Source organism: Oryctolagus cuniculus, chromosome 4 (genome assembly GCF_964237555.1).
Source record: "Oryctolagus cuniculus chromosome 4, mOryCun1.1, whole genome shotgun sequence".
Classification (NCBI taxonomy): domain Eukaryota; kingdom Metazoa; phylum Chordata; class Mammalia; order Lagomorpha; family Leporidae; genus Oryctolagus; species Oryctolagus cuniculus.
In genome coordinates this window covers 115,850,204-115,877,588 of record NC_091435.1, presented here as the reverse complement: position 1 = coordinate 115,877,588, position 27,385 = coordinate 115,850,204, and the positions used below count along the sequence as shown (strand labels likewise).

The following is a 27,385-nucleotide window of genomic DNA, read 5'->3' as shown; positions in this document are numbered from 1 at the left end:
AGAGTCTGTGCAGGCTCCGTTTCTCCTGCGGACTCCCACTGGGTTGCCTAGGCTACTGAATTGTAGCCTTAACTCTCCCCTTTTATTATGTATATCCCAGCTCTTTGTCTCTTGCTCGCCTTTGCAAGGTTGGATGAGAGAGGAACTTGTGTGTACCAGTATGCCTCCACCTTTTTTTTTTTTTTCCCCTTCTCTCCTGTAGTCTGTTGAACTTTCCTGCTTCAAAGCCTGCTTCCCTCTGAAATTCTGTCTGCCGTTTCCTCGCCAATGTCTCCGGTTACTGAGCTCACCTCCGCTTCCAGCGCCCATGTGTGGACTCGGAGCCCTGGGCGTCCCTCCTCTCTCGCTGGTGTCTGTGTCACATCGACTCCCCTTCCCGCACTGGCGCTGAGACTCTGCGGCTCCCGCGGTTCGGCTTCCGCGTGGTGGGCGACCCTGCTCTCCCAGTAGGTTCTCTATGTCACTGCCACTAGCTCCAGAAGAGTTTCCTCTGCAATTTTTTTCCTGATCCTTTTTCTGAGGCTACCGTAACTCCACTTTTATTAAACTAAATTTTCCCAGACTATCAGTGAGCGCCCTCACTATTCCGCCATCTTGGCTCCACCTCGACTCTACATTTCTCATAAAATATCCTTAAATTCTACTTCATTAACAAGTCTGCCCTAATAAGGAGAGATCTACCCCTTCATCTTAATATTTGTTCTCTGACAGAGCAATAAATATTTTTATATGCACAATGAGATTATATATTTTAATTATGGTGTAGATATGTGATAGGGACAAAGATGAAATCAAGTAACAATAGAGTGGGGAGAAGTACATTGTGAATTGATTATTTTAAAATATCAATAGGAGGGAGCATTTTGCATAGCAGTTAAGACATTGTTTGGACCATCTGCATCCATATTACATTGCCTCGTTTGAGTCCCAGCTGCTCTACTTCAGATTCCAGCTTCCTGATAATGTATCCTGGGAGGTAGCAGGTATTAGTCTATGATGTAGCATGTAATGCTGCTGCCTGCAGCGCCAGCATCCCATATAGGATCTGGTTCATATTCTAGCTGCTCCACTTCCCATCCAGCTGTTTGATAAGAACCTGAGAAAAACAGCTGAAGATGGCCCAAATGTTTGGGACACTGCTCCACATATGGGACACCCTGACAAAGCTCCTGACTTTGGGTTTCTGCCTGGCCTAGCCCTGGACACTGTGGCCATCATGGCCATCTGGAGATGAACCAGCAGATAGAAGATCTCTCTCTCTTTCTCTCTCTCTCTGTTCCCTTCCCTCTCTCTCTCTTTTCCCTTCTCTCTCTCTCCCTGTTTCTCTGCCTCTCCCTCTCTCTCTGTAACTCTTTCAAAATAAATAAGTAAAATATTTTTAAAAGTTGAAAAATCTATAATCAAATTAATAACATATTAATAAACATATCAATACATTAAATATTAATATAATTGGCTTGACCGCAAAAATTAATCTTTGTTATGTTCTATGTCCAGAATTTGAATTTGTTTTAAATTTTCATTTAATTTAAATTTCTAATGTCACAGTTTCCACAGTTTCCACAATCCACAATTTCCACAATGTTGACTTTTTATTTCAGTTATATAAAATTTTTCTTTACACATTTTTAATGGCATGGTATTTTGAGGACAGAGGATGTTATGTTTGCAAAATAAATAGATGTTTAAGGAGAAACAATATTCTAATGGAAAAGTTACCTAATTTGCCTTACGTGACTTGCATGTTTTAACTTTGGAACATTTTTTTATTATTATTTATTTATTTGACAGGTAGACTTATAGACAGTTGTTAGGTAGGAAGTCAGTTATGAGCCTATTTGTGTGTGACATAAAGGCCTAAAGAGAAGACATCTATGTCCAGCATATGCATCTGCTGACAATGTTTCAGGGGCAGCCCGGTATTCACATTCTGCCCTGCCCCCTTCCACCTGATAACCTACCAGGTGGGGGTCCCCGCCCATTCTGCCTGACAAATCTTCCACAATCTACCAGATGCAGCCCAGTATCTGCATTTCAAACACCTTGCTCCCAGATCCCCATTCTCTAGGGCGTCCTGCTCACCCTTCCTCTGAACCCAGGATGGTACCAGCCAGCTAGGCTTCCTCCTGTCTGATACCTTCAAGGGAAAACTCAGATAGGAGCTTCTTAATATTTACAGCCATAAAAATCCTTTGTTCAAGAGGAGATGTGTGCAGACAAAGACCCATCTCCTTAAAAACTTCCAGCCTCAACCGGGCTGTGTGCTCAGCCCTCTGCCTCTGCTGAGCCGCCTGCCTGCCTGGCCAGGTGTAATCTCTCCACTCAACCATGTAACCTCACTCCTCCCCCACCCCCAGTCCAAGCAACTGCACTCTCTCCCAGGTCCTGTCTGGAGAGGTGCCCATCCGTTCTTATGGATGTTCCTTCCCTAATAAACTTTGCACTTTTACTTTCCACTACTCTGTCTCACGCCTGAATTCTTTCTTGCACGAAGACAAGAACCCTGCATTTCTCCGGTAACACAGTGAGAGAGAGAGACAGAGAGAAAGGTCTTCCTTCCATTGGTTCACTCCCCAAATGGCTGTTATGGCTGGTGCTGTTCCAATCCGAAGCCAGGAGCCAGGTGCTTCTTCCTGGTCTCCCATGTGGGTGCAGGGGCCCAAGTACTTGGGCCAAACTCCACTGCCCTCCTGGGCCACAGCAGAGAGCTGGACTGGAAGAGGAGCAACCGGGACTAGAACCTGGCACCTGGAATATTGATTTATAATTATAACAATCAGCAGCATATTTTAACTACTACAGTAGTAGAAGTATAAGGCATACATTTAATTGTAGTCTGTTAATTTAAAATCACAAAAACTACAAAAACAGCATGGTAGTCTTATTTTGGTATATGATGAACAGGGTTAAAAGTTATAATGAAATTTCTGAATTACAACAATATTTTAAAACTCCACACCCAGAGAACACATGTATTACTTGGCAACATATGGAATGTTCATTGCAAGTAAATATTTCATCTTTCAATTGTTCTACTCATATACCACGCAATTATTTTATTTTATTTTTTAAATTCACCTTATTTGAAAGGCAGAGAGATACAAGGAGGGAGTGGAAGGGGAAGAGAGGAAAGAGAGAGATGATAGAGTTAGAGATGATAGAGATGGAGATAGAGACAGAGACAGAGATAGAGATGATAGAGAGATAGAGATAGAGATAGAGATAGAGATAGAGATAGAGATAGATAGAGCTATAGAGATAGAGATCTTCCTGTAGCTGATTCAATCCTTTCCCAAATGCCTGTAACAGCCAGGGCTAGGTCAAGAGGAGACAGAAACTCAGAATTCCATTCATGTCTCCCTTGTGGGTGGCAAGGGACCATCACGAGCCATCACGTGCTGCCTCTCAGGGTGTGTATTAGCAGGAAGCTGGAATTGGAGGTGGAGGTGGCATACTGATATGGGATTTGGGCATCTTATGCAGTCACTTAATAGTTGTGTCAAATATCTACCTCTATTGTCATGCTTTCTATCACACAATTAAAGAATTATACTAAAGATCAAAAATATGTTGATAACTCATAAGTACTAACAAAAGAACTTAATACCATGCCATACTGAAGCATACATTTTGTCAAACTGAAATACACAATAAATAAAATTTTAAATCTGAATTACTATGCATTTGCAAATTAATGTACTGAAGTGGAAAACAAAGGACTGAGCCAACTCAGATTGTGTTTTACAGAAGATTTCTCTGCTTAGTGAATATTTAAGCTTAGAAATGAAGGGTGGAAAAGATAATGTGTTAGAGTGAAAGTAGCATGCGGTGAAATTACAATATGGGATATGGTGGAAACAACAGCCTAAAGGCCAAAAATCATAGGCATGGTGAGCAAAGAGGTGGCTATTACAGCTGCAGGGTCCTTAGGAAGAGGTGACACGGGTTAAGAGGCAGTGGTGAGTGGCACCGGTTAAGTGGCATTGAGTATCCTGAGTATCAGGAAACCAGCGAAGTGTGAAAAGTCGAAATATGATGAGGTTCGAGACACATTTTGTGTGTTTCAGGTGAGAGTATTCACTTTAAGGAAGCTATAGTTGAATGTTTCTATCTCAGAGGTGTTAGGCTCCAAAGCATATGCCCAGATTACTCTACACATACTGCCATGTATATCCTGTCCATAGGTCCTATTGGAAAATGCCCCTGCAAAATGTGCTTTGCATTTGCTCAAGAAGTAAAGCAGACATACGCTAAGCTGTGACACAAGATAGCAGCCTGCCTCTACAAAGCCTGTGACACAAGATAGCAGCCTGTCCTTGCACCTGCCCCAGCACACAGCCAGTTTCCTATTACCCCAACTGCTGGCTGTTCCATCCCACAAGCTCCCTCCCTTAGCTAAAAGCACACATAAAAAAACACCTCCTTGCAAGGACAGTTGCTGTTCTCCCTTCTTGACACAGCCAGGTAGTTTTACCCTTAATAAACTCTTTTATTCTCTCTGTTGGGGTGGTCTTGTTTGGTGGTCTCAGTCACTTTAACTTCACAAGAGGAAGTTCAATATAAAACTCAAAACACTTCAAGGCATTAAAAAATTAGCACTTAGAAATTTAAAATGTAATGAATGCACAGAACATTAAAATCAGATGATTATTGTACAAATTAAACAGAATTTTTCCATTTGCTTCATCCCTTTCTTACCTGCATCAAAGCCATGGTTATTATATATAGCCTGAAAATAGGGAAAAGAGAGAAAATGGGCAAGTTTAGGAAACAGGCCATAATGGAGGACAAAAACTTTGAATTAGATGATAATTTTTTTCTTTAAATTACAATGGAAATTTTTACCACCAATGAGTCACAATAAATCTGTAGAGCCTACAATCGGATTTATCCCAGGCAAAGATAAACTAGATATTAGAGTATGATGAAAGGAGATTGCTGACAATAAATAAATCATTCTTTACTTGTTGAACCTATCTCTGCAAGCAAATACTCCGCTTATGTACTGAAAGCACAGGAAGCAACTGATTTTTTTTTTTTTTGTAAATAGTAATGCAAATTATTTTAAACTAGTTTTCTAGTTTTGATACATCTAGTTTTGATACATTTTCTAGGTTTGATACATCCATAAAATGTGATTGCCATGTGAACTACATTAGGATAGAAACTTCCTGAAGAGGGAATTTACTGTTATGCTTGATTGCTACACCTCCTAGTGTTTTCAACAGTGCCTTGGGCATGGTACATTATTTGAATGCTTGAATGCAACATGCAAAGTTGGCTTACTCTACAAGATTTTGGAATTCTCAAAATAAAACTCCATTATTATGTAATTAAATCTGGTGATCAAAACTATAGCCAAAATCCATTTACGAGAAAATTGGAAAGCAGACATTTGGTCTAGTGTTTAATACATCAGTTATGATGCCTGTGTTTTGCTTTGGAGTGCTCGAGTTTGATTCCTGGCTCTGGTCCCTGACTCCAGTTTCCTACTAATGTGGAGCCTGAGAGGCAGCAGTGATGGCTCAAATACTGAATCCTAAGAAGCCCCATTCTAAAATACTTGAAGACAACAGAATCATTGTACAAAATTAAGCAAAATTCATTTACAAGGAATATATTAGATGTCTGTTGGGAAAAGTATTATTTTGTAATGTTATAGAAGATGAAAATCTACCAAAGCCATAGTTCTGTCTTTGATTATCTAATAATTTTGTTATTTTATTTTTTTTATTTTTAACTTTTATTTAATGAATATAAATTTCCAAAGTACAGCTTATGGATTACAATGGCTTACCCCCATAATGTCCCTCCTACCCGCAACCCTCCCCTTTCGCACTCCCTCTACCCTTCCATTCACATCAAGATTCATTTTCCATTCTCTTTATATACAGAAGATCAGTATAGCATACATTAAGTAAAGATTTCAACAGTGAAAAATACTGTTTGAGTACTAGTTATAGCATTAAATCTCAATGTACAGCACATTAAGGACAGAGATCCTACATGAGAAGTAAGTGCACAGTGACTCCTGTTGTTGATTTAACAAATTGACACTCTTGTTTATGGCATCAGTAATCACCCTAGGCTCTTGTCATGAGCTGCCAAGGCTATGTAAGCCCCCTGAGTTCACCAACTCTGATCATATTTAGACAAGGCCGTGGTCAAAGTGGAAGTTCTCTCCTCCCTTCAGAGAAAGGTACCTCCTTCTTTGATGACCTGTTCTTTCCACTGGGATCTCACTCGCAGAGATCTTTAATTTAGGTCCCCCCCCCCCCAGAGTGTCTTGGCTTTCCATGCCTGAAATACTCTCATGGGCTTTTCAGCCGGATCCGCATGCCTTAAGGGCTGATTCTGAGGCCAGAGTGCTATTTAGGACATCGGCCATTCTATGGGTCTGCTGTGTATCCTGGTTCCCATGTTGGATCGTTCTCTCCCTTTTTTATTCCATCAGCTAGTATTTGCAGACACTATTCTTGTTTATGTGCTCCCTTTGACTCTCAGTCCTATCATTATGATCAATTGTGAACAGAAATTGATCACTGGGACTAGTGAGATGGCATTGGTACATGCCACCTTGATGGGATTGAACTGGAATCCCCTGGTATGTTTCTAACTCTACCGTTTGAGGTAAGTCAGCTTGAGCATGTCCCGGATTGCACATCTCTTCCCTCTCTTATTCCCACTCTTATATTTAACAGTGATCACTTTTCAGTTAAGTTTCAGCACTTAAGAAGAATTGTGTATTGATTATAATATTCAACCAAACATGCCGCAGCTCACTAACTAATCCTCTGCCTTGCGGCGCCAGCACACCGGGTTCTAGTCCCGGTCAGATTCTGTCCCGGTTGCCCCTCTTCCTGGCCAGCTCTCTGCTGTGGCCAGGGAGTGCAGTGGAGGATGGCCCAAGTACTTGGGCCCTGCACCCCGTGGGAGAACTGTATAAGTACCTGGCTCCTGCCATCAGATCAGCGCAGTGCGCTGGCTGCAGGCTACCAGCCGGGGTAGCCATAGGAGGGTGAACCAATGACAAAAAGGAAGACCTTTCTCTCTCTCTCTCTCTCTCACTGTCCACTCTGCCTGTCAAAAAATTAAAAAAATAAAAAAATAAAAAATAAATGATTATCTAATAATTTAATTGTCTAATGAGAGTATGAAGAGCATATGTAACTCATGTTTCAGGTTTCACTCTGATCGATTGAGGAATAGTAGTTTGCATGATTCTGTGGAACATGTAAACATGTGCAAGTCATTCAGATTCTAAGAGGTCTAAGGATTTAAGTCAAATTGCTGAACTGTGAAAAACTCTGACAAATTAGCAAGGGAAGTACATTTGATTGAGAGTCCCATGTGACATTAGTCCTTAAGGCAGAGAAATCCAAGCAGTTAAGCTGATTAATATAATAACACTTAATGTTACAAGTGGGCAACTTAGTGAGTGTCGTTAAAAAAAATTGTCATAGCCCAAAATATGGTTTGAGGAGAGCAGGACTAGGTAGGTAAAATGGAAAAAAGTCTTTTCACTAAAACTCTATGAGATATTGGTGCTGTGAGCAAATATTCCCTTTGGTAATCACCTGGAAAAAATAAAATCCTCAATGAAGAAAACACTATCTTCTGTACCAAATATATATGAATTTGAACAAAAACACTGCTTCAATTGGCAGAATATTGGCAGTAACAGCAGCGTTCTGTGCAGGTAGGCAATTGCTGTAAAAACTCACCAAAGGGGAGGCAAAATTGGTCGCTGGAGAAAACATTTTATACAACAGGAAAGCACAATACCTGTAACTGATAAAATGTCACATTCCTAGATGGAAGCATACTTGATGTTTATGAACTATTCAATGGAAAATACCAAAGGTGGGGATTGGTAGAGAAAGTAGCAGAAATACAGTTTGTAGATAAATATTTGACAAATGTCAAAGATACTGCAATGGAACTTCAAAGATATTGCTCTAATGGATGATAAAGAATCATCAAAACACAAGCTTAAGTTATGCCAATATATGTATCACTTGAAATAGATACTTTCTTCATTCTTTATATTTCCTGCTTTCCTTTGTACCCTTTTCTCATTGAACAACACCATCATCCCTTTTATGGACTAAGCCAGAAACTGGTCGTGTGAACTCATCTTGTCACTTGACACACAGTATTGATATGAAATAATACAGATTCTACCTGATATAATGTCTTGGCAAGAGCTTTAATTTAAGTCTATGTTACTTTTCATGTGAACTGCAGTAGTTTTTTTGAATACACCTACCATATTTTCCTGTCACATTATTGTGACATTATCATAAAAATGTAATTTTATAAATCCTTAGATATTCCCAACAATATCAATATAAATTCCAATCCTTAATATTGTTCAAATCTATCTGAACAAAATCTAACCTACTATTCTTTTCTAGAATGCTTCAGTATACATAATTTTTAAAATAAGATTTATTTATTTATTTATTTGAAAGGCAGAGTTACAGAGAGGCAGAGGCAGAGAGAGAGAGATAGAGAGGTCTTCCATGCCCTGGTTTACTCCCCAAATGGCTGCAGTGGCCAGAGCTGTGCCGATCTGAAGCCTGGAGCCAGCACCTTCTTCTGGATCTCCCACACGAGTGCAGGGCCCAAGGACTTGGGCCATCCTCCACTACTTTCCCAGGCCATAGCAGAGAGCTGGATGGGAAGCGGAGCAGTCGAGACTTGAAGCAGCACTCATGTGGGATGCTAGCACAGCAGGCGGCAGCTTTTACCCACTATGTTACAGTAATGACCTCGATACTGTTTTGAATGTGTAATTTGGTAAATTACATGAGCTGTTCAGTTTTGGTCAGTTATGGGTTTACACTCACCCACTCAAACATCAACTACTGCATTCAAAAACAGCCTTAAATTTTTAAATTACATATATACAGCTTTAGGAAGTTTTCTTCACTATCTTTATCTCCATTTGTAATATAAGGACAACGTCATTAACAAATAACATAAACTATCCTTTAAAAAATTATGGGGGAAAGGGAGTTGGCCTAGCAGCTAGGTTGCCCATGTCTCATACAAGTGCCTGAATTTGATATCCACCTCCCATTCCTAACTCTAGATTCCTGCTAGTATGGAACCTATGAGGCAGTGGAGATAGATCAAGTGATTGGATTCCTGCCACCTACATTGGAGACCTGGATTGAGTTCTGGCTCCTGGCTTTTCCCTCTCTGACTTTTTTGGGCATCTGAAGAGTGAAACAACAGATGAAAGAACTAACTCACACCTCTCTCTCTCTCTCTCTCTTCCTCCTTCCCTCCCTCCTTCTTCTCTTCCTGTTTCTTAAAAAAATACATTTAAAAAACCCAATTGTGGTGGAATCAGAGGCTAAATTTTTAAGAAATTTTCTACTTTTTGACACAGTTCGTTTGTTTTTTTGTTTCATTTGTGAGTAAATTATGACTTTAATACTAGCATTGTGGCACAGCAGGTTAAACTAACACATGCCATGCCAGCATCCCACATGGGGATCAATTCCTGTCCCTGCTGCTCCATTTCCAATCCTGATCATGGCCTTCAAATGCAGTGGAGGATGGCCCCAGTTTTTGGGTCCATGCCACCCAAGTAGGAGACCAAGAAGCAACCCCGCTCTCCTGGCTTCAGCCTTAATCAGTTAAAACACACAGCCATTGTAGCCGTTTGGGCAGTGTACAAGCAGATGGAAGTTCTCTCTCTGTTTCCCACTCTCTCTTTGTAACTCTTTCTTTTTTAAATATTTTTAATTAATTAAATTTGTTTTATTTATTTGACAGATCCGAAGCCAGGGGCCAGGTAATTCCTCCTAGTCTCCCATGTGGGTGCAGGGCCCAAGCACTTGGGCTATCCTCCACTGCCTTCCTGGGCCACAGCAGAGAGCTGGACTGGAAGAGGAGCAACCGGGACTAGAACCTGGAGACCATATGGGATGTGGGCGCTGCAGGCAGAGGATTAACCAAGTGAGCCCTAGTGCTGGCCACGGGGCTTGTTTTCATTTCTGGCTTCACTCTCCTCCAGTGTGGACAATATAAATGCTGGAAATTCAGAATAATCTCACCCCACTTTAGTTCTTTTGCAATGTGCATGCCTCAGTCTCAACTGTGGAGAAGACACGTTTAGGACTGATGATCCCAAACCATTCACAGTGGTTTGTCTTGGAGTTGAAGACCTGATTCTTGATATTCTTGGAACACAGCCTCTTTCGTTAAGTGGTAGAGCAGATTAGAAATGGATAATGTTTGTTGATATTCTCAAAGGAACCACGTGGTGTAGAGATAGAGATATCTAAGTAAACCAAAAAGAGATTTGGTCAATTAAAACACACACACACACACAAAGTGCACAGGTATGGCAGTCCAATAACTCCTTTTATTCCTGAAGATGGAATGGTTGTATCTCCCCTATGCTTTTATCGAATTTTCCACACAACCTTGCCATGGTCTTTTTTTTTTCTTTAGCTTTTCATATTCTGGTAGCTATTAAATTTCTCTCTTATTGAACATTTTTTAGAATTTTTGCATCACCAATACTCTCTGTGGGCTGGCAAAAAATAAGCTTTACAAAAGTTTGATAAACAAGTAAGTGTCAAAATTATAGCATGTGTATCATGTTTTTCTCCTAAATTATCATTAATTGGAAACTAACTGTTCATTTGCCTTTTTGTTATTTAGTGAACAATGGAAAGGTCTAATTCTGAACTTGGTAAGAACTTTCACTGTGTGAACTACATGTAAGATTTAACATTCCCGATTTCAAAAAATGGGACAGTGGCTTTCCCAAGACATTTTACAGACCCTAATATTAAAACTATTACTTTTATCAACTTTAGAACATCAGCATTAGAAAATTAGATTATTGCCATTTAATCCTATGCTGCATTATATATTATGAGAAAGAATTTTTCTTCTTTCCTTCTTCCTTTCTTATCCTTTCTTTCCTCTTTTAAGCTTTCATTTATTTATCTGAGGGAGGGGTAGAGTTGCAGACAGAAAGAATGAGAGACAGAGAGAAAGGTCTTCCATCCACTGGTTCACTCCCCAAATGGCCACAACACTCTGAGCTGCACTGATCCAAAGCCAGGAGCCAGGAGCTTCTTTCTAGGTTGCAGGGGCCCAAACACTTGGGACATCTTGCACTGCTTTTCCAGGTCATAAGCAGAGAGCTGGATTGGAAGAGGAGCAGCCAGCACAGGAACAAGCATGCACATGGGATCTCGGGCAGAGGCTTAGCCTAATACACCAGCCTCCCTTTCTTTCTCCTTCCTTCCTTCTTTCCTTCTTCTTTCCTTCCTTTCTTTGTTGACATTATCTCTGTTGAATAACACTGAAAAAAATACAAGTCTAGTCATAGTCATATCAATTTTTGTGAATATAGGACATGAAAAATACTTCTGCATTAATGATTATTAAGAGTACATTTAAATCATTATTCATTTATGTAATTGCATTACTTTTTCAGTAATGTGGCATCCTAGACAGATGATTCAAGACAAGGCAGTATCTCTTGAAGTCATTTAACTCCTCATTATATCAGTATATCATGCTCTGTTGCCACCCACTGACATTTCTCAATTTGAAGTCAGTGTCAGTCAAATGACTAGAAAAGATTTCCTAAACAACAACATTATGCTTTTAAAGTAGTAAATTTCCAGAAAGCCAAAAATCTGCTTTGTGTTTATTCTGAGGCTACTTGCTAGGGATGTACTAAAATACCATTAAATTGATTTCCTTTTACTAATAGGGAATTTTCAATTATTTTTCCCAGTAAATAAAAATTCTGTTTTCATTTTATAAGTATCTCATTTACTATAATGCAAACAATCTTAATGGCAACAAAAAGACTTTTTCTTATCAAAATATCAGGAGATTTATTCTTTCATTTTTTTTTTTTTGACAGGCAGAGTTAGACAGTGAGAGAGAAAGAGAGAAAGGTCTTCCTTTTGCCGTTGGTTCACCCCCCTGAATGGCCACTACAGCCAGCGCACTGCACCAGTCCGAAGCCAGGAGCCAGGTGCTTCTCCTGGTCTCCCATGCGGGTGCAGGGCCCACGCACTTGGGCCATCCTCCACTGCTTTCCTGGGCCACAGCAGAGAGCTGGACTGGAAGAGGAGCAAACTGGACAGAATCTGGCACCCCATCCAGGACTAGAACCCGGGGTGCTGGCACCGCAGGCAGAGCATTAGCCAAGTGAGCCTCAGCGCCTGCAGGAGATTTATTCTTGGAAATGACAATAGCTAAAATTTTAATGTATCTGCTGACTTAGGTTGTAATTATTATTTTGTGTATTGGTATCATGTGTATTTATTGGTAAAAACAGAAAATAGACTATTGTGTGTGTGTGTTAATATTGGAAAACTTAGTTTATATGGAATTAAATATCTATAGACATTTGAGGTAATAGTCACTATCATTATTGTAATCAATATTCTAATGATTATGAAAAATACTATGCATATTCATTAATATATGCTAGTGGTAAATCAGCTTAATGGATTGGTTAAGAGCACAACTCTGAATTCATAGACTCTGCTGTCAAAATACAAAATTCCCTTCTGTCTGTGTGAAAGGCATTGTATCCTTTTGTGCCTCAATTTATTCATTTGTCAGACTAGAATGGTAATCACAATGCCTAAGTCACAAGGTTATTGTGAAGATTGTTGTAATTAATATTGATTTTTTCTATCAGAGGGCATGATAAACATTTATCAGTTGAAGCATACTTTCATTACTGATATGAAAAGATGAAAATGTGAGGGGTAGGCTTTTGGTCTGTTCTGTTAAGATGCTGGTTAGGATACCCTCACCTCATGTTGGAAGACCTCTATTTGTACCTTGGCTCTGGCTCAGGATTTTAGTTTCCTAATAATACACCTTGGTATACTCAAGCTTTTGGTTCCTGCTACCCAAATAGGGAAGATGGGCTGAATTTCTTGCTTGCAGCTTTAAATCACATCCCAACTCAATCCCCACCTCCACTGGCCATTTCATTAATGGAGTGAACTATGGGATGAGAGCTCTCTCTGTTTCTCAAATAAATCAATTAATTAATTAAATTAAAGACCGGCATGCATTACTACATTTTTAATGTATAAAAATAAATCAATTAACAGATTTTATGTGAAATTATTTTACAAAATAATTTCATAAATATTTTACAAAAATAGATGTTTACCATGGTGTAATTTTCATAAGTGTTTAGGAAATAGGTTAAGAAAACTTGAAACTAAAAATCTGTCATTTTTAAATCATCCAGTCAAAATACAAACTTTAATTTTAAAATATGATTTTAAGCAATATTATCAAGCTTATTTTAAAGTTTCAAGTTCAAGATGCAAGACTTTTTTTACAACTGCATTTTTTTTCCTTTGTCTTAAAAGTAGATTTAAATCTTCTCTGAACTATCATTGACATAGAATCCATTTGTACATGAATCTCCTTGGAAAAGCTGGTTTGAGATATAGATGACATCAATCCATGTCATCGGATCAGTATGTGTTTGTGAATTTTGTGGGAAAATATACACAGAAAAAGGTAGCCAAGCAGTCTACAGACTTAGAGATTTTTGTTGGACTATGTAGAAAATTGCTTTTTTTCAAAAAACTTTTTTGAAGTATAATTGATATATAAAAAGCTATATGTATTTAATGTAAAGATCTTGATGATTTGGGTGGATATGAATGAACCCATGAAGCCATCAGGGCAACAAATATATCCATCACCTACAAAAGTTTCTTTCTACCTTTGGAGAAATGATCTACCTTAATTTATTATCATTGTTATTACTGGGTAGCTTTAAATTTTTTTTTTTGTTTCTAAAAGCATTAAATATCTACTTAATAATATTAAGCAAGAAAAGAATATTATTTTCCATTGCAGCAGTAGATCATTTGAACTGATTTTCATTAATCAAAGTTCATTTAGGTCTTCTGTAGGTAGTATATGGTTGATCTTATACATTTTCAAATTGAAGAATTTAAGTCATTTACATTTAAAACAATTGTTCATAGGGCATGCTACTCCATTAATTGTTCTCTGTTTTATGGTATTTTTTATTTTGATTTTTTAAAATACTATTTAAGTTATACAAGTTACAGGTATTTCCTATATATATGCTCTGATCCTTCTCCTACTCTCTCTCACATTCCCACTTTTAATGTTTACAAATATCTATTTCCAGTTTGCTGAATTATCATATAGTTAAACCTACACTAAATAAAAGAGTTCAAAAATAGTATGAGTAAAAAAATAAATGGAAGAAACCAGGGCTATAAACTGTCGTTAAATCTCAAAATGTCTATTTCACTCCAATACATTACATTTCAGATAATCTATTAGTTGCTTCACACAGAGAAAACATACAGTATCTGTATTTGAGGAACTACCTTCTTTCTTTCTTTCTTTTTTAACATATAGACTTAGACAATGATAGAGAGAGACAGAGAGAAAGGTCTTCCTTCCATTGGTTCACCCCCTAAATGGCCACTACAGCCGGCTTGCTGTGCCAATCTGAAGCCAGAAGCCAGGTGCGTCTCCTGGTCTCCCATGCAGGTGCAGGGCCCAAGGACTTGGGCCATCCTCCACTGCACTCCTGGGCCACAGCAGAGAGCTGGACTGGAAGAGGAGCAACTGGGACAGAACCGGCGCCGTAACTGGGACTAGAACTCAGAGTGCCGGCACAGCAGGTGGAGGATTAGCCTAGTGAGCCATAGCACCAGCCAGAACTACCTTATTTCAATAAATATAATGGTTTCCAGTTGCAACCAGCTTATTGCAAAACAGGATTTCATTTTTTTTTAAAGTTGAGTAGTACTCTATAGTGTACATATACAATAATTTCTTTATCAGTCAACAATTGATGGATATCTGGGTTGATTCCATATCTTAGCTATTGTGAATCATGCTGCAATGAACATGGGCATATAAATATCTCTTTCATATACTGATTTCTTTTGATTTGGGTAAATTCCCAGGAGAAGGATGGCTGGACTATGATTGTTCTATATTTGGATTATTAAGGTATCTCCATACTTCACTTTCACAGTAGTTGTACCAGTTTATTTTTCCACCAACATGGGCCAGGATACCTTTTTTTTCCCTCACATTCCTACCAGCACTAGCCATTTGTTGATTTCTGTATGAGAGCCATTCTAAATGGAGTTAAGTGAAACCTCACTGTGGTTTTGTTTTGCATTTCCTTGATGGCTAGTGATCCTGAGCATTTTCTCAAGTGTCTGTTGGCCACTTTAATTTCCTCTCTTGAAAAGTGCCTGCTCAAGTCCTTTGCCCATTTCTTCACTAGATTGTTTGTTTTGTTGTTGTTGAATTTCTTGAGCTCCTTATAGATTCTGGATGTTAACCCTTTATCAGTTGTGTAGTTTGCAATTATTTTCTCCCATTCTGTTGTCTCTTCACTTTGCTGAGTGTCTCTTTTGCAGTGCAGAAGCTTCTCAAATTGACGTAATCCCATTTGTCAATTTTTCCCTTAATTGCCTGTGCTTCTGGAGTCTTTTCCAAGAAGTCTTTGCCTATGCCAAAGTCTTAGAACGTTTCTCCAATGTTCTCTTATGCTTTGATGACATCAGCTCCTAGATTTAGGTCTTTGATCCATTTTGAGTGAATTTTTGTGTAAGGTGTAAGATATAGGACTACTTTTATACTTTTGCACATGGAGATCCAATTTTCCCAGTACCACTTGTTAAAGAACTGTCCTTGCTCCATAGATTTATTTTAACTAATTTGTCAAAAATAAGTTGGTTGTAGATAAATGGATTGATTTCTGGAGTTTCTATTCTCTTCCATTGTTCTACATGTCTATTCTTGTGCCACTGCCAGGTTTTTTTTTGAATATCAGTGCTTGTGGTATGTCTTGACATCAGGTATTTTATTTAAAGATATAGTTACAGAGAGAAAGAGAGAAATAGAGAGATATGTAGAGAAAGAGATCTTATATTTGTTGGTTCACTGCCCAAATGGCTGCCAATGTAAGGGCTCTACCTGGCTGAAGCCAAGAAACTGAAACTCCATCCAAGTCTCCTACATGGTGTCAGGGGCCAAAGCAATCTGGCAGTTTTCTATTGCTTTCTCAGATATATTAGCAAGGAATGGATTGGAAGTGGAGCAACTGTGACTGAAACTGGCACTCATATGGGATGGCAGTGTCATAGACGGAAGTTTAATCTAATGAGCCACAACACCGGCCTTGAAAGTTGTTATTGCTATCTTTTATTTGCAATTCAGAATTGGGGGAGGAAGAGAGAGAGAGAGAGAAAAAAAAGAGAGAGAGAGAGAACCTTTGATCTGCTAGTTTAAATGACTGCATCAACCAGGGCTGAGATGGGCCAAAACCAAGAGACTGTAATTCAATCTGGGTCTGCCATGAGGGTGGCAGGGATGCAATTTCTTGAGTCATCACTTTCTTCTTTCCAAATTGTGCATTAGTAGGAAACTGGATTGGAAGCAGAGCTGGGACTTGAATCCAGGGAGTTCAATATGGGATGCATGAATCCCAAGCAGTGATATAACTATACCCAGGAAAGGTTTTTTTAAGTTATGAATTACAGTGGGCAAACATTGTTTTGTCTGCCTAACATCTCTCTCTCATTTCCTTGGTAACAAAACACAAGTTTTCCTTTCATGGTAAGTGCTTCCCACTGTCTTTGATCCTCTGCTAATCACCAGACACTTCAGCTTTACACATGGAATGAATCACAGTTACTCATTCAGCACTGATATGATCTCATGTGATCATCATACACATAGCCTGGGAATTCTGCTTAAATTCCTATGGAAAGTGTTTTTTTCTTAGCATTAATAAGGCAGTGGCAAGGATTTGCATTAGAATATTGTCAAGGGCCACACAAGAGATATTTTGAAAGGTTTGCTTTCTAAGAACTCTGAAGAAGTGAAAGTGTAAGAAAATAAGGGTAGTGAGACAAATTAAACATCCTAGTTACTATATCTGTGTCCAAAGTGGTATGAAGTGTCAAGATCACCTGTGTGGAGAGTTAGTCCAGGAATGCAGTCCACTGAAGGTGACATCACAGGAAATGAGTCATGAAAATCTCCACAATTTTTCTTCTTCTGCTCCACAACACCCGTTATTATGATCCACACATGTCGGCCTTTATGAGAAAAACTGAGAAGGGTGGAAAGCAGCTTTGGACTAGGGTCATAACACCTAAAAACATGGATTAAAAATCAACATAGACATCAGAATAGACACAATTCTCCTAATATTGCCAGCCTTGAAAAAAAAAAAAAGCCACATGTGTTAAGAAGATTCTCTTAGAAAAATTATTTCTTTAAAGGTAGTTATCCAAGGGTGGTTCCAAGATGGCAGAATAGGGAGGGAGCTCACTGATAGTCCAGGAAAAGATAGTTTAATAAAAGTGGAGATGGTGTGTGGGGAGCAGCCCGGACTGGAATGAGTTACTGGAATTAAGACTTATTCTATGCATCTGCTCTCCCACAATATGGCGCTGGGAGAGAAGTAAACAGCTTCCGCACAGCTGCCTCCAGTTCAACCAATAAACTGTAGGACTTGCTCCTGATTGGAGAGCAGCGTACTCGGCGTGTGGGCAGCCGAGCTAGGATTAGCGGAGGAGGACTATAAAGGAGGAGAGAGACGGCATGCACCGGGAACATCTAAGGGGAACATCTAGCTGAAGGAACACCTGTGCAGCCCCCGAGAGAGCCGGCCGGCGGTGTGCCGCTCCCCTGTGGAAGTGGGGAAAGCGGCCAGGGGGAACCACCCTTCCACGGAGGTGGAAGGGATAGTAGCCAACCCGGGAAGAACCAGCAGCAAACCCGGGGAGGGCCGAGCAGACGAAAGAACAGCGCAGGGTCCTGTGTCGTTCCTCCACGAAGAGGGGGAGCGACATAATGGTGCCGTGACTCGGATAAGAAGCATAGGCAGGGTCTTGTGTCGTTCCCCCACGAAGACGGGGAGCGACATAATGGTGCCGTGACTCGGATAAGAAGCATAGGCAGGGTCTTGTGTCGTTCCCCCACGAAGACGGGGAGCGACATAATGATGCCGTGACTCGGATAGGAAACCTAGGACGGATTAGGAAACTTAGGAGGGAAGAAACGGGAAGAACTGGGAAAATACCGGAGAGAGAGACTAGCAAACAGCCTAGGGAAAAGCCGGACGAAAAAGGTGCCGGAAGAAGCTATTGAAAGCCTAGGCATAGATTCAGATACGGACTACGGGGGGAAGCTGGGAGAAATCTCTAAGGTCAAAAGCGAAAGTGAAAGCTAGAACAAACAGACTCGGATACGGACTGTGGGGAGAGGCCAGGAGAAATGAGGGAGGAGTATTGTTGGAGGAAAGCTTGGGGAAACATACCGGGTAGAGAAAAATGTTAGGGAAATTGAAGCCGCGGGGGGCAGGCCGAGGCGGAAACGAAAGCCACTTTGGGATTCTCAAGTTAGCCCAGGAATGGGGGGCGAAAAGTTGAAACCAGAAGCAGAAACGTAAGCCTGGTTGGGATCTGTCTGATTAGCCCGGGGAGCAAAGGACGGGAAGCCAAACCGTGGGGCGGAGACGTAAGCTGGGTTGAATTCGCCAGGCTAGCCCGGGGAACTTGGATTGAATGCTAGTGGTGGAGACGCAAGCTACGCTGTGTGACTCGCGGAAGCCGCCGCGTGCAGAGAGAGCACGGGGCGTGAATAGATAGGGAACGCGGGGCTGGCGCGAGGCCGTGGTTCAGACACGAAAGGGCTAGTGAGAGACCGCGGAGTGAGCGCGCGAAGCCAAGCCGCGCAAAGCCAGGAAGCCGCACAGATGAGAGAGGCGCGGGCTGAAGCGGCTCAGAGCCGGCGAGGCGCCGAGAAGCAGCCTCGGGGCGGAGCCTGCCGGCAGGGCGAGGCACCGGGAAGCTGCGGGGATAAGAGAAACAGAAGTTTAGAAGTAAAATGAGAGAAATAGAAATGCTGGAAGATAGAAGTAAAATGGGAGAAATAGGAATGCCCGGAGATAGAGAAATAGAGAAATAGAAAGGCCTCCCTTCAATATGGCAATGAGAAAGCTTGGATTCGGTCTGCCCGATTAGTGAGGCGATGAGCACCTGCGGCGGCTAGCAGCTTATGCGCCGCAGGTCACCGAAGACAGGCACGAATTAACATCAGTAAGGCCTCCCCACAATACAGCAATTAGGAGGCTTGGATTCGGTCTGCCTGATTAAGGCGGTAAGCGCCAGCAGGCGGCTCAACCAAAGTATGAGCCGCAGGTCACCGAACACAGGCACGCATCAGCGCCTAAAAACCTCCTCACAACATGGCGAAGAGAGGACCCGGATTCGGTTTGCCTGATTGATAGGACTTGTAAGAACCTGTGGCAACTCTAGCAAGTAGAGCAGAGTGTGTGCCGCGGGACACCGAAGACAGGCGCGTATCAACGCCAAAAATAAAAAGAAAGGGGGATCTGTGGGGAGCAGCCCGGACTGGACTGAGTTACTGGAATTAAGACTTATTCTATGCATCTGCTCTCCCACAATATGGCGCTGGGAGAGAAGTAAACAGCTTCCGCACAGCTGCCTCCAGTTCAACCAATAAACTGTAGGACTTGCTCCTGATTGGAGAGCAGCGTACTCGGCGTGTGGGCAGCCGAGCTAGGATTAGCGGAGGAGGACTATAAAGGAGGAGAGAGACGGCATGCACCGGGAACATCTAAGGGGAACATCTAGCTGAAGGAACACCTGTGCAGCCCCCGAGAAAGCCGGCCGGCGTTGTGCCGCTCCCCTGTGGAAGTGGGGAAAGCGGCCAGGGGGAACCGCCCTTCCACGGAGGTGGAAGGGATAGTAGCCAACCCGGGAAGAACCAGCAGCAAACCCGGGGAAGGCCGAGCAGACGAAAGAACAGCGCAGGGTCCTGTGTCGTTCCTCCATGAAGAGGGGGAGCGACAATGGTGTAGTCTCAGGGAAGTTAGGGAAAAAAACTGCAGAGAGAACTCTTCTGGAATTAGAGGGACACGGTGGATCTACATGGAGGAAACAGGCACCCACAGCTCTGGAGCCCAGCAGCCGAGAATCTTCTCTTCCACACCAGTGCTGGAAACAGAGGTGAGGTGAAACCACAGTAGCCCCAGACACTTGCGGAAAAATGGCAGGAACAGCCTAGAGGGAATGAGGCTTGAAGCCCCATGGAGGAAAGTACACCAGCCTAACTAGAGGATAGGAAAAAAAAGGAAGGTATGGACACAATTCTCTCTCTCCACACACCTTAGAAAGGCATGCGAGACAATAGAGCAGACACAATTTCGGACATACATAACAGCTGTGTCAGCTCAGGGCTGCAACTGCCCTCAACCAAAGAGAAAAACTTGACTCTGGTTGGGAATAATAACAGGAGACTAAGACCTAGTGAGCTTATGAACTGGAACTGTGAAAAAAGAAAATTAAGGGTGTGTGGGAGAAGTCAGTGTGGATGAGACGTGAGTAGTCTCAGTGAGAGATGCCACAAACTCGGTAACCTTGGCTACCTGTAAGAGACATTGCAGGGGTATCTGAGCTGACATTGAGGACTGCACAGATCCTTTGTGTGGTCCTTGGGAAAGAGCAGACAAATATATCCACTGGGGCTAGCGCTCATGCACTGATTGCCATTAAGAAAAAGAGCTCAGCTGAGGAGAATTACTTCCCTTCTGAATAAAAAAAAAAAAAAGAGGGAGAGAATCTTTATCACGCCAAACCTGGGTATGTCACCTTTGGCACATCGTTAACACTGAAGAACTGAATAGAGGCCACACACACCACAAACCTAGATTCATAATAATCTAGAGTCATAGTATAATGAGAAAAGCCCCTACAACGAGAAGAAAAAGAAGAAACCAAAGAATATTTCCACAATGCCAAACAACATATACAGAAACAGATGAAACAAGAACAAGGAAGAGATCATGATGCTCCCAAATGAACATGACACTTCAATTCAAGATTATGAAGATGATGAGATAGAAGAAATGAGAGATACAGATTTCAAAAAATTTATAAGAGCATTTAGAAGATATCAAAAACAAATGTGGCTGGCACCATGCATCAATAGGCTAATCCTCCGACTCCGACGCCAGCACCCCGGGTTCTAGTCCTGGTCAGAGCACCAGATTCTGTCCCAGTTGCCCCTCTTCCAGGCCAGCTCTCTGCTGTGGCCCGGGAGTGCAGTGGAGGATGGCCCAGGTGCTTGGGCCCTGCACCCCATGGGAGACCAGGAAAAGCACCTGGATCCTGGCTCCTGCCATCGGATCAGCGCGGTGCGCCGGCCGCAGGGCGCCGGCCGCGGCGGCCATTGGAGGGTGAACCAACGGCAAAGGAAGACCTTTCTCTCTGTCTCTCTCTCTCACTGTCCACTCTGCCTGTCAAAAAAAAAAAATGTGTTACACACAGAAATACAGCCATCAATAAGAAAGAAGGTAAAGGAAGAAAATTTCCCAGTAAAAGATAACAGGAAGTTAGAAGCATATTTTAGAAATATCTTTGGAAAAATGTCAGGGCAAAGTCACTACTTATCAATAGTCACATTGAATGTAAATGGCCTCAACTCTCAAGTTAAAAGACACCGACTGGATGAATGGATTAACAAATTTGCTGCTTACAAGAAACTCATCTTTCCAACAAAGATGCAAGCAGACTGAAAGTGGAAGGTGGGAAAAATATATTCCAGGCCAACAAAACAAAAAAAGAGCCATCTTAATATCAGACAAAATAAACTTTAACACAAAAACTATTAAGAGAGACAAAGAGGGGGACTATATAATGATTAAGGGATAAATTCAACAGGAAGATATAACAATTATCAATGCATATGCACCTAATTACAGGACAATGGTTTATTTAAAAGATATGTTAAGGGACTTAAAGGGATACTGAGACTCCAATACAATAGTACTGGGGGAATTCAACACTCCACTCTCAGAAATAGAAAGATCAACCGGACAGAAGATCAACAAAGAAACAGATTTAAATGATACTATAGCCTAAATGGATCTAACAAATATCTACAGAACTTTTTATCCATAAAGCAAGTCTCAGCAAATTCAAAAGAATTAGAATCATGCCATGCAGCTTCTCAGACCACCATGGAATGAAGCTGGAAATTAGCAACTCAGGAAACCCCAGAAAGTATGCAAAGACATGGAGACTGAACAACATGCTCCTGAATGAACATTGGGTCATAGAAGAAATCAAAAGAGATCTCAAAACCTTTCTGGAAATAAATGAGGATAACAATACAACATATCAAAACTATGGGATGCAGCAAAATCATTGTTAAGAGGAAAGTTTATCGCAATAGGTGCCTACATCAAGAAATTAGAAAGGCACCAAATAAATGAGCTATCAATGCATCTCAAGGAACTAGAAAAACTGCAGCAAAGCAGACTCAAAACCAGTAGGAGAAGAGAAATAATTAAAATTACAGAAGAAATCAACAGAATTAAATCCAAAAAAACATTATAAAAAATCAGCCAAATGAAGACCTGATATTTTGAAAAAATAAACATAATTGACACATCATTGGCCCACTAACTTCAAAAAAGAAGAGAGAAGACCCAAATCAATAAAATCAGAGGTGAAAAAGGGAATGTAACAACAGACACCACAGAAATAAAAAGAATCATTAGAAATTACTACAAGGACTTGTATGCCAGCAAACAGGGAGATATATCAGAAATGGATAGATTACTGGACACATGCAATCTACCAAAATTGAACCAGGAAGACATCAAAAACCTAAATAGACCCATAACTGAGACAGAAATGAATCAGTAATAAAGGCCCTCCCAAAAAGAAAAGCCCAGGACCAGATGGATTTACTGCTGAATTCTACCAGACATTTAAAGAGCTAACTCCAATTCTTCTCAAACTGTTCAGAACAATGGAAAAAGAGGTAATCCTCCCAAATTCTTTCTATGAAGCCAGCATCACCTTAATTCCTAAGCCAGAAAACGATGCAGAATTGAAAGAGAATTACAGACCAATATCCCTGATGAACATAGATGCAAAAATCCTCAATAAAATTCTGGCTAATAGAATGCAACAACACATCAGAAAGATCATCCACCTAGACCAAGTGGGATTTATCCCTGGTATTCAGGGATGATTCAATGTTCATAAAACAATCAATGTGATACACCACATTAACAGACTGCAGAAGAAAAACCACATGATTATCTCAGTAGATGCAGATAAATCATTTGATAAAATACAACACCTGTTCATGATGAGCAAATTGGGTATAGAAGGAACATTCCTCAATACAATCAAAGCAATTTATGAAAAATCCACGGCCAATATCCTATTGAATGGGGAAAAGTTGGAAGCCTTTCCACTGAGATCTGGTACCAGACAGGGATGCCCAATCTCACACTGCTATTAAATATATTTCTGGAAGTTTTAGCCAGAGCTATTAGGCAAGAAAAAGAAATTAAAGGGATACAAATTTAAGAAGAAGAAGTCAAACTATCCCTCTTTGCAGATGATATGATTCTGTACTTAGAGGATCCAAAGAACTCTACTAAGAGACTATTGGAACTCATAGAGGAGTTGGCAAAGTAGCAGGATATAAAATTAATGTACAACAATCAGACTTTGTATACAGAGGCAATGCCACAAGGGAGAAATAACTGCTAAGATCCATGCCATTCACAATAGCTACAAAAACAATCAAATACCTTGGAATAAACTTAACCAAGGAGGTCAAATGTCTCTATGGTGAGAATTACAAATTCTTACAGAAAGTAAAAGAAGAGAATACCAAAAAATGGAAAAACTTTCCATGCTCATTGATTGGAAGAATCAATATCATCAAAATGTCCATTCTCCCAAAAGCAATTTATAGATTCAATATGATACCAATCAAAATACCAAAGACATTCTTCTCAGATCTGGAAAAAACTTGATGCTGAAATTCATATGGAGGCACAGGAGATCTCGAATAGCTAAAGCATTCTTGTACAACAAAAATAAAGCCGGGGGTATCACAATACAATATTTCAAGAAATATGTCAGGGTAGTTACAATCAAAACAGCATGGTACTGGTACAGAAACAGAAGGATAAACAACAGAATAGAATAGAAACACCAGAAATCAATACAAACATCTACAGACAATTTATAGTTGATCAAGGATCTAAAATCAATTCCTGGAACAAGGACAGTCTATTCAACAAATGATGCTGAGAAAACAAGATTTCCACGTGCAGAAGCATGAAGCAAGACCCCTACCTTACACCTTATACAAAAATCCACTCAGCATTTATTAAAAATCTAAATCTATGACCCAACACCATCAAATTATCAGAGAACATTGGAGAAACCCTGCAAGATATAGGCATAGGCAAAGACTTCTTGGAAAAGACCCCAGAGGCACAGGCAGTCAAAGGCAAAATTAACAATTGGGTTACATCAAATTGAGAAGTTTCTGAACTGCAAAATAAACAGTCAGGAAAGTGAAGAGACAACCAACAGCATAGGAGAAAATATTGCAATCTTTACAACCGATAAAGGCTCAATAACCAGAATCTACAAAAAGATCAAGAAACTCCACAACAACAAAACAGACAGCTCACTTAAGAGATGGGGCAAGGACCTCAATAAACATTTTTTCAAAAGAGGAAATCCAAATGTTAGAAACATGCCAGGGGATTCCAATTCAATCCCATCAAGGTGGCATGTACCAATGCCATCTAACTAGTCCAAGTGATCAGTTTCAGTTCACAATTGATCATAATGATAGGATTAAGAGTCAAAGGGATCACATAAATAAGAATAGTGTCTGCTAATACTAACTGATAGAATCAAAAAGGGAGAGAACATTCCAACATGGGAAACAGTGTACACAGCAGACTCATAGAATGACAGATGTCCTAAACAGCACTCTGGCCTCAGAATCAGCCCTTAAGGCATTCAGGTCTAGCTAAAAATCCCAGAGAATATTCCATGCATGGAAAACCAAGACACTGGGGCAAAAAAAAGAAAATATGACCTAAATGAAAGATCTCTGTGAGTGCGATCCCATTGGAAAGAACGGGCCATCTAAGAAGGAGGTACTTTTCTCTGAAGGGAGGAGAGAACTTCCACATTGACTATGGTCTTGTCTAAATAAGATCTGATTTGGCGAACTGAAGAGGCTTCCATTGCCTTGTCATCTCATGACAAGAGCCTCAGATGATTACTGACGTCATAAATAAGAGTGTCAATTGTTAAATCAAAACAGGAGTCACTGTGCACCTGCTCCCCATGAATTATCTCTGTCCTCAATGTGTTGTACTATGTGAATTAATGGTATAACTAGTACTCAAACAGTAGTTTATGCTTGTGTTTCTGTGTGGGTGCAGTCTGTTGAAATCTTTACTTAGTATATACTAAATTGATCTTCTGTATATAAAGATAATTGGAAATGAATCTTGATGAAGAATGGGCTGGGAGAGGGAAAGGGAGATGGGATGATTGTGGGTGGGATGGTGGTTATGGCGGGAAAAGCCTCTATAATTCACAAGTTGTACTTTCATAATTTATATTTATTAAATAAAAGTCTTTAAAAAAAGAAGTAGATCCATAAAAATAAGGTAGTTAACCGAGAGTCCTTATAACACAAGTATGATTTCTGTAAAATTTTAATTAGCTTAAACCCAAATATGTTAAATCCAGACCAACCAGATACTAATAAACTGATCTTTTCTCTTTAGCATGCCCAACCTGCACTTTCCTATGATTTACCACAACAGTAACATTAAAAAGAATCAGATTTTGAGTTACTAGTATGTATAAATTTAATAAGCCCATGAAACAGTTTTAGGACTGGTAAAGGCAAAAGACCAGCAATGCTCAAAATAATACAATAGAAAAGTAACTACTTGGTCTGGTAAAGAAAGACAACTTAGGCAGATGGACAGAAAAGTAGAGCTTCATGGAAAGTATCAACTAAATGTTGGACATCCTGGGCTTACCTAAAATATAATTCATTTTCTCATATTTGTGATCTATAGAGATTGCTCTATTTACTGTGACTACTTTTCTTCCTCTTTCTCAGTTACCTGGGATTCCTTATCTAGTTACTTCTTACTCATGGTAAAGTTGTTCTGTGTCCTAGGGGAATATACGGGGTGAGGTCCCTGTGACCCCCTGGTTACAACATCTTTCTTAACCTATAAATACATAATCTCATTTTATGTGTGTTACTACTTGAAGATACCTTATTTAACAATACTCTCAGCCAAAAGGAATATAATTCATACCTGAAGAAAGCCTATGTAAAACACATGTTTTCTCCCAAATGTGAAATCGATTAGTTCTTGAGCTTGGAAACAACAGAAAACATTTCAATACTATTCATGGGGAAGGTGCATTTTAAATAATGAAATCACCAACAAAAAAATCACGAAACTGCAGCTCTGAGTATGTCATGGAAAGAGCCTTCACTCATAGTATGAAATCTGAAACAAGAAGGCAGAGTATCCCTTGCTGGTTTCTAAGAGGGCCAGGCAAGTCATTGTTCATCACTACACACACAGACCTGTCCTCAAATGACCATAGTATCACCAAAAGCATGATTTGGGGATCACAAATAAATTTGAATTCACTAATACAGGATCAGTGAATAATGAGAAATCACCTTATTTTGATTCGTGACTTCCATTCCATTAATCCTCTGCCCTTTTGCCTTCTACTACACTGTTGTAAAATTAATCTTTGCTACATGCTTCACAGAGTGCCATATTCATATCTGTTAGTGTAACACTTACTCCATCACAGTCAAGATATGTAGTTAATCTCCTTTCCAAAACCGCAGTGATCATCTTGAAAGTGTAGATCATAGCTGACCCTTTTGATATGAACACAACCTAAATATCTGACACATAGTAGGCATTAATTTAACATCTGAGGACAAAAGAGAGGAAAGAACAGGAAAAGGAAGGAGTTAGAATGAAAAGTGAATGATTCATTCTTAGGAAGCTATGACTCTGTTAATATATATCTATATTTTATTCCTCTATCACGCAGTGTCCTCCAGGAATTCATTTTAACTATTTTTCATCTTTGAAACAAAAATAATATGATCACTTATTTGGCAGGAATCTGTAGATACTTGAGGGAAAATGAAATTAGTTTGAACTTTTTAGAAAATCTTATCAAAAGTCAAGCCTAGTGATATTATTTGTGGAATACAATTATTTCCATAAGGAACACTAAAGGAATACATAAATAAAACCTCATACTTTGGTAATTTTACTTGAGATAGAATAAAAAGAAATGAGAATTTTTTTTTGTAGCCACGATGTCTTAAAAAATGAGCCTTCATGGCTGGTGCCGTGGCTCAATAGGCTAATCCTCCACCTGCGGCGCTGGCATCCCATATGGGCACCGGATTCTAGTCCCAG

The 27,385-nt window shown here is 40.2% G+C and overlaps 1 pseudogene; it reads right to left on the bottom strand.

Moving 5' to 3' along the window:
- Positions 1-26,821, bottom strand: part of LOC138849528 (actin, cytoplasmic 2-like) — a 91,775-nt pseudogene extending 64,954 nt beyond the window's left edge.
- Positions 26,822-27,385: the final 564 nt, after the last annotated feature.